Genomic DNA, 7,946 nt, shown 5'->3' with positions numbered 1-7,946 from the left:
GAATTAATAAGGAAAAGTCTCCCACTAAGGATGATAATTGCTTCTTCACTAGAATAGGCAAAACTCTTGACTTCAACTTGGTCTGTTGCATGGTGGCAGATCCATAGGACTAAAGTCTAAATTTAAAATTGATAGTCTCAGATATTTTTAGGCATCAGAAAGGAAAAAGCATAGTCTATAGGGAGAGGACGTTTATATATTGTGGGGATTTGCATATTCATCAGATCCTGCTACTATACGTGAATATTTTTTGGAAATTCTGATTTGATGAAATTGCTACAATTTTAGTACCGAAGATGGGGCTCCCTTCAAAGAAACTTTTAAAAGTGTGGTCAGTTTTTTTTTTTTTTTTTAGTTCCACATGGATATGTGACATTGTCTGGTATTTCTGTTTCTCTTTTTAGCTCATCTCTAAGTTAGTAAATTGTTATCTATGATTTCCAGATTTTTTTTTTTCATTTTTCCTTTAATACTGAAAGAGAAATATTGGGATAGCAAAGAATAAAAATGGATCAAAATTAGCCCCAATTTGGAGCGGAATAATAAGCGGCTGAACAAGATTTGCTGAACAAGACTTTCCCAGATACTTGCCCTGATGTACTGTAGTTATCCCACACTATTTTATTTCTGTTTCTGCTCATTTCCATTGCAGATTTAGAATGAATTTCTTTTTTAAAAAAGATTTTCCCCCAAATTTTTATTTATTCCCTTTTGTTGTCCTTGTTTTATTGTTATAGTTATTATTGTTATTGGTGTTGTTGTTGTTGGATAGGACAGAGAGAAATGGAGAGAGGAGGGGAAGACAGAGAAGGCGAGAGAAACTTAGACACCTGCAGACCTGCTTCACTGCCTGCAAAGTGACTCTCCTGTAGGTGGGGAGCCGGGGGCTCGAACCTGGATACTTATAGGCCTTGCTTCGTAGAGCCATGTGCACTTAACCCACTGTGCTACTGCCCAACTCCCAGGATCAATTTCTTTGTTTATTGGAGCTGGTTCCTTGTACATCTGTGATTTTGCTGCTTTTGGTTCACTTTTTCATTCATTGGATGTTTGAAGGCTGTTGTGTTCTTAGAGGTGTGGGAGGGGTTGACATGTTATTAACGGCCTGTTAAGTAAAAACTTAACATGTCTTAGTTCTGAGTATTTCTGAGATTGTGAGCATTTCATGAAATCTCAAATTGCTTGGTTTTTTTTAAAGCATTATTGTCCATTCTTAGCTTGATGATCTTGCCTACTATGCATATATGATATATATAAATGAATATATATTCATTTACCTTTTTACTTAAGGGCTCTTTAAGAATGTATTTTTAGGGAGTCAGGCAGTAGCGCAGCGGGTTAAGCGCAGGTGGCACAAAGCATAAGGACTGGAGTCAGGATCATGGTTCGAGTCCCCGGCTCCGCTACCTGCAGGGGAGTCGCTTCACAGCTGGTGAAGCAGGTCTGCAGGTGTCCATGTTTCGCTCCTTTCTCTGTCTTCCCCTCCTCTCTCCATTTCTCTCTGTCCTAGCCAACACAACTACATCAATAACTACAACAATAAAAAACAAGGGCAGCGAAAGGGAATAAATAAATAAACATTTAAAAAAGAATGCATTTGGGAGTCGGGCTGTAGCGCAACGGGTTAAGCGCAGATGGCGCAAAGCACAAGGACCGGCATAAGGATCCCGGTTTGAACCCCGGCTCCCCACCTGCAGGGGAGTCGCTTCACAGGCGGTGAAGCAGGTCTGCAGGTGTCTTATCTTTCTCTCCTCTTCTCTGTCTTCCCCTCCTCTCTCCATTTCTCTCTGTCCTATCCAACAACGACAACAACAATAATAACTACAACAATAAAACACCAAGGGCAACTAAAGGGAATAAATAAATAAAATAAATATTAAAAAATATTAAAAAAGAATGCATTTTTAATACCTTATTTTGGTGTTATCACATCCATTTTTCAAGTTTTAAAGAATGAAAAAAAGGGTGAAAATATTTTTTCTTGTTAAATCACCATCATTGCTGTTAAGAGGAAAACAGACACTTGTTAGAAGGAGTAACAGGTCCTCACATGAATACTAGATGTTAGAGAGTTTACTTTCCATTACCACATGTTAGAATCCTCCACATTCTTGGTTTGTAGTATTTAAAGTTAGTTTTTCAGACATTTTGATCCTTTGTGGGGAGGGGGTTCCAATTAAAGTTTCTATGTGTAATGGTGATGCAAGTGATAGCTTTTAAAAGGGTGGGGAAACTGTCATAAGCCAGCTTGTGCTGGTTTAACTACCTGTGATTTGATTTCATCTGGTTTATGTCACGAAGGACATATGTCATAAGTCATGTCTAGGTCAGGAAAGATGAGGCTTAATTAAAGAACAAGTGTTTCCTGAATGTCTCTTATGTACTAGTTGTACTTTCCTAGGTATTTGGGGGCTAGAGAGAAATAAAAGAATGTGCTTTTAAGGAATTCAGTCTATTGAAGGAGGTTGAGATGTAAACTGCCTTAGACTATGTTGTAAAGGAATGTCATATTTCTTAGATCAGGTTGTAAAATCTTTTGGAGATGCTATTTGTGGTAGAGGGACATAACAAACAAATGTCTGCTAGAAAAATAGTGTGATGGTGGGTTAATGACAAAACATTTCTATCTAGTGTATGATTTCAGTGTTTTAATGTGTTAGAAATTGAAAACACGTAGACTTCAGGCAACTGGAATCAATTTGTTCTTTTTAAAGATTTTGTCCTTTTATTTTTTAGCACAGCTATATTGACTGTATTGAGTTTTCCTGTAGGCAAGTTTTTTTCTAGATGAACCCATTACTTGCATGAACCACCTAATGTGTGGACATGCACTTTTCATTATGTCGTATTTTTTCTCACTATTTTGTTGATGATGGGTGGTAAATAGTTAGAACATATGCATTTCAGTGTAGTAGTCAGTTTTGCTTGGTATCTCTTTAACACCATTTGAGAGGTTGCTGTTATCATTTATAATGTGGATGAAAGGTTGTGAAATAGAATGGAGGGCAGGATGAAGGTAAACTACTTTGGAAAATTTTAACTTGAAAGGTAATTGGTGCTTTTTTCTTATGAGATATCATTTCCAGATTGATGGGCAGAAATGCAAAAGTAAAGATGCAATTTAAGTTAAAACTATTCCAGCAAATTGCTTTGAAACCAAGAGGCTATATTCCCAATTTTTTTAAAGTTTAGTTTAAGAAATAGCTTTAGGAGATACCTTTAAATTAAATGGAGTATAATGATTATATTACAGAGCAATATATTATAAATTATATAAGAGAAAATACATTTAGAACATTATTTTTCTTCTACAGTATAACTACAGATCTAATTTTTATGATACTATTTCAAATTGATATTTTAGTGAGCAGAAATAGTTTGCAGAATCTACTTTAAATTCACCAAGTTAAATGAGAAGTAGCATCAGCATCAACTTTTTAAACATTCGTTGTTTTCATATGACCAAGTAGTGAGATGAAAATTCCATCAACTCAACTATGTGTCTTGCACCCTTTGAAAGGGCCTAGTATTCCTGGAAGTGCATTTCTATTCTTCTTGAAACTTATAGATTTTTTTTTCTTTCTGTAAATCACCGTTTATTTTCATAGTTCTTCTAACACTTGTGTTAAAGGATCATAATTGTTATGAAATGAGTATTGTGAGAGAAGCAGCTTGGTAGAGTAATGAATAATTACACAAAACTACAAAAACCGTATTCCTGCTCATCCACAAATTGTGGTAATGACACTGGCAATCATTTGTTTCAATGGGCGCCTCTCAGTGCCTTCACCTCTAAACATCAGGGCTTTACTTTTTGAGTTCACAGAACTCTATCACCCAAATGTACGGTTTTGTTTAAAATATGGTCACACATCTTAGGAAAGACAAAAAATAATACTTGACATTTTTTGTTTACCAAAATAAATATTTTAGTTCAAATAGTTTGCAATGAGGAGGTGCTTTGTGTCTGTCTAGTTCACAGCAGAACGGCCATGAAAACAAGGAAAAGTTCGTTTTCCTTACATGATAAGAGTAATGTCTGGTTGTTTCTGTACCAAGTTCATCAATTATAATGAAAACCAACACTTTATAAAATGGTATCATTACTGAAGAGATTGTAGTTTAGAAGTTACTTTCCTTGTTCTAAGAGAAAATCTAGAACAATTCTGGTGCAAATTAAACTGTATCTTATGATCCATGTTGGTTTCAGTGTTATTAACTAGCTAATGTGATCACTTTGATTTGATCTGCATTATATATTTTCTTGTTATCACTGGGGCTTTGTTGCTCAGGGTGACTATTTCAGATAAATAGAGTCAATAACAGAGAAAGGGAGAGGAAGAGAGAGAGGGAGAGGGCGAGACCACAGCACCTATGCTTCCTTCAGTGTGGTGGAGTCCAGCAAACTTGACTCACAATAAAGTAAGAATCTCAGCCAAGTGAACTTTGTTGCCCACCCTTTTTTTTTGTTGTTGTCGTTAAATTATTTAGCTTTGTTTGAGCCATAACTCTATAACCTTATTATCTTTGGTTTAGAGATTCCTAAAATACTTGTTTAGTACACTAGTTTTACCAATAGACCCTTTACAATGTTATAATTTTTAAACATCTGATTTTGTTATTCAGTTCACATTAAAAAATAGTGGTTTGTACATTTTCTGCCGGTATAAAAGGCGACAATAAAAAATTGTCTGTAGTTAGCTATCAACAGCAATTCCTAATGTTGCCACATGGGGTCGCCCAGACCTTCAATTTGACTTCAAAAGGAATTTTACTGTCATTTGCTTTTTTGTTCTCCAGGGCATACTTACTGGCTGGGCTGGAGGAGGGGTAGGACTTTAGAATCAGTAAAATCTGTGTGAGAAACTGCACTGGAACCTGTTATCCTTTATTTCTGCTTTAGATTTTATGTCTGACAGACAATGATAGTTTAATAGCGGTATACTTCATTGATGGAAATGAATGTATTCTGGAAAAATGGCTCAGCTGTGATGGATTTATTCAAGTTCTCGTCCCTGCTTTTAATTGTAGAGTCAGTTGCTTCTCTACCTTCTGGTTAAGATTAAGTGTAATACTTACTCTTGTCAGTTAATACTGCACATATCTTGTAGCCTCCCCAAGACCTGCCTGTTCATTACCTTCAAGAATGGTGGACTTTTGTCTAGGAAGTAAAAGCAAAATAAACAAAAAACAAAAACAAAGGAAAAAACCCATTAGTCTCTTCAACTAATGAAAAGGCTTAAGTCAACAGAATATTAATCATTCTGGGATTTTCTTGCTTCTTAAAATGGTAGTATTTGACTAACTATGTCTTAGTTATATCTGTGTCATTTATCTCATAGCAAGTACTCTTTGAACTATAGAATAAGGATATTATATACATAAGAGTTTACATTTAATAAAACTGCCTGTGTACCTTGTGTTACTTTAATTTAGCAAATATAATTTGTATTCCGCTGCAATTTTATCTATAAGTTTAGATAAAAAAGTTTACCTAAAGATTTTTATATAAAAAAAGTTTGGTTTAAAAGTATATGAGGGGGGAGGAGGCCAGAAGCTCACCAGGTACCAGGGTTTGAGTCTCTCACCAGCCCCATGGAGGCAGCCCATAAAGAGGGAGCTTCATCCGTGTGAAGTGGTGCTGGAGAACCTCTCCTCTCACCTTTTACCTTAAAAAAAGTCATTAGGAGGTGGAATTATGCAGGCAGGAAGCCCCAGTGCAACCCTGATGGCTGGGGATTGGGCTGTGGGGCACCAGCTAAGTGCACATACCACCACGCCCAAGGACCCGGGTTCTAGTCACTGTTCCCCACCTGCAAGGATAAGCATCATGAGCGGTGAAGCAGGTCTGCAGGTGTCTGTCTTCTCCTTTTCTATCTCCTCTTCCCTCTCAATTTCTCTCTGTCCTGTCAAATAAAATAGAAAAAGGAAACAAAGATAAAACAACTGACTGGCAGGAGCAGTGGATTTGTAGTGTTGGCAGCAAACCCTAGTGACAACCCTGGCAGCAATTCAAAAAAAGGATAAAAAGTTCTATAGACATTTTGTAGTTATTAGAGCATGCCTGCCTGGACTAGCAAGAGAGCTCACCTAGGAGGATGCCAGCTTGGCCATGTGCACAACTAGGTTCGAGCCTGGTCACCCAGGAAAAGCTTTGGTGCTATGGTGTCTTTATTCCCCCCCCCCCAAGATATTTTATTTTTATGAGGAAGAAAGTGAAAGAGAGAGAAAGAGACCATCCAGAGCACTGCTCAGCTCAGTAGGGGCTGGGAATTGAACCATGGACCTCAGAGCTTCAGGCACAAAAATCTTTTGCAGAACCGTTAAGCTATCTGCCCTTGACTCTGTCTTTCTCTCTGGAGAAGTTAGCTTAGGGTAGTGGCCATAACAAAAGAACAAAAACACTGCCAGGCGTGGGGCCGCACATTGGCCGGGCTTTCGGCGGGTTTTCCAGCAAGAAAAATGTCTGTGGCCAGCGATTTCTACCTGCGCTACTACGTTGGGCATAAGGACAAGTTTGGACACGAATTTTTGGAGTTTGAGTTTCGGCCAGACGGAAAACTTAGATATGCCAACAACAGCAATTACAAAAATGATGTCATGATGAGCAAAGAGGCATATGTACATGAGAGTGTAATGGAGGAACTGAAGAGAATTATTGACGACAGTGAAATTACAAACGAAGATGATGCTTTGTGGCCTCCCCCAGATAGGGGTGGTCGACAGGAGCTTGAAATTGTAATTGGATTTGAGCACATTTCTTTCACCACCTCTAAAATAGGCTCTCTTATTGATGTAAATCAGTCAAGGATCCTGAAGGCCTTCGAGTGTTCTACTATTTGGTACAGGACCTGAAATGTTTAGTTTTCAGTCTTATTGGATTACATTTCAAGATTAAACCAATTTAAATTGTATGTTTTTGTGACAGTTTTTTTTTTACATTTATAAATTTAAGGGATTGATTAAGGGAAGGCTTGTATCTTTTACAGTATTGGGATTTATATGAATGTGAACACTTTTTTTTGTATGCTAACCGAAAATGAGAAAATAGAAAAAGGCTTAATGCTTATCATCAGTTGGGCCCAAATGTGTTGGAAAGTCCCCATACATATTACATTTTGTAAATAAAATCCATCTTTCCTTGTAAAAAAAAAAAAACGAAAACCTTCATTGTATTGTATTGTGTGGTAACTTAGAGAATGGACCTTGAAAACCTTTTTATGTGTTTAAGAAGCTCAACAACTTTTACACACAGTTTAACTCAAGGAATTGACACATCACTAGATAGACAAGTATAAATCAAACATGTAAACTAGGATGAACTGCTCCAGCTTCTCTACTGTTGGTTGATCATCACTGCCTGTTTGGTGCATTTTTAAAAATTTCTTTATTGGGGATTAATGCTCTACATTCAGCAGTAAATACAATAGTTTGTACATGCATAACATTTCCCAATTTTCCACATAACTATACAACCCCCACTAGGTCCTCTGTCATCCTTTTTGTACCCCCACCCATCCCAGAGTCTTTTACTTTGGTGCAGTACACCAATTCCAGTTGAGGTTCTACTTGTGTTTTCTCTTCTGATCTTGTTTTTCATCTTCAGCCTGAGAGTGAGATCACCCCATATTCATCCTTCTGTTTCTGACTTATTTCACTTAACATGAATTTTTCAAGGTCCATCCAAGATCGGCTGAAAATGGTGAAGTCACCATTTCTTTTTTTTTTTTAATATTTATTTTATTTATTTACTCCCTTTTGTTGCCCTTGTTATTATTGTTGTTGTCATTGTTGGATAGGACAGAGAGAAATGGAGAGAGGAGGGGAAGACAAAGAGGAGGAAAGAAAGATAGACACCTGCAGACCTGCTTCACCGCCTGTGAAGCGACTCCCCTGCAGGTGGGGAGCCGGGGTTCAAACCGGGATCCTTATGCTGGTCCTTGTGC

General features: G+C 37.3%; 1 pseudogene; it reads left to right on the top strand.

The window, feature by feature from the left end:
* The first annotated feature begins 6,421 nt into the window (after positions 1-6,421).
* LOC132534642 (protein mago nashi homolog 2-like) lies at positions 6,422-6,914 on the top strand (annotated as a pseudogene).
* Positions 6,915-7,946: the final 1,032 nt, after the last annotated feature.

The sequence above is a fragment of the Erinaceus europaeus genome, chromosome 19, assembly GCF_950295315.1.
Source record: "Erinaceus europaeus chromosome 19, mEriEur2.1, whole genome shotgun sequence".
Classification (NCBI taxonomy): Eukaryota; Metazoa; Chordata; class Mammalia; order Eulipotyphla; family Erinaceidae; genus Erinaceus; species Erinaceus europaeus.
This window is presented reverse-complemented; position numbering and strand designations above follow the sequence as displayed.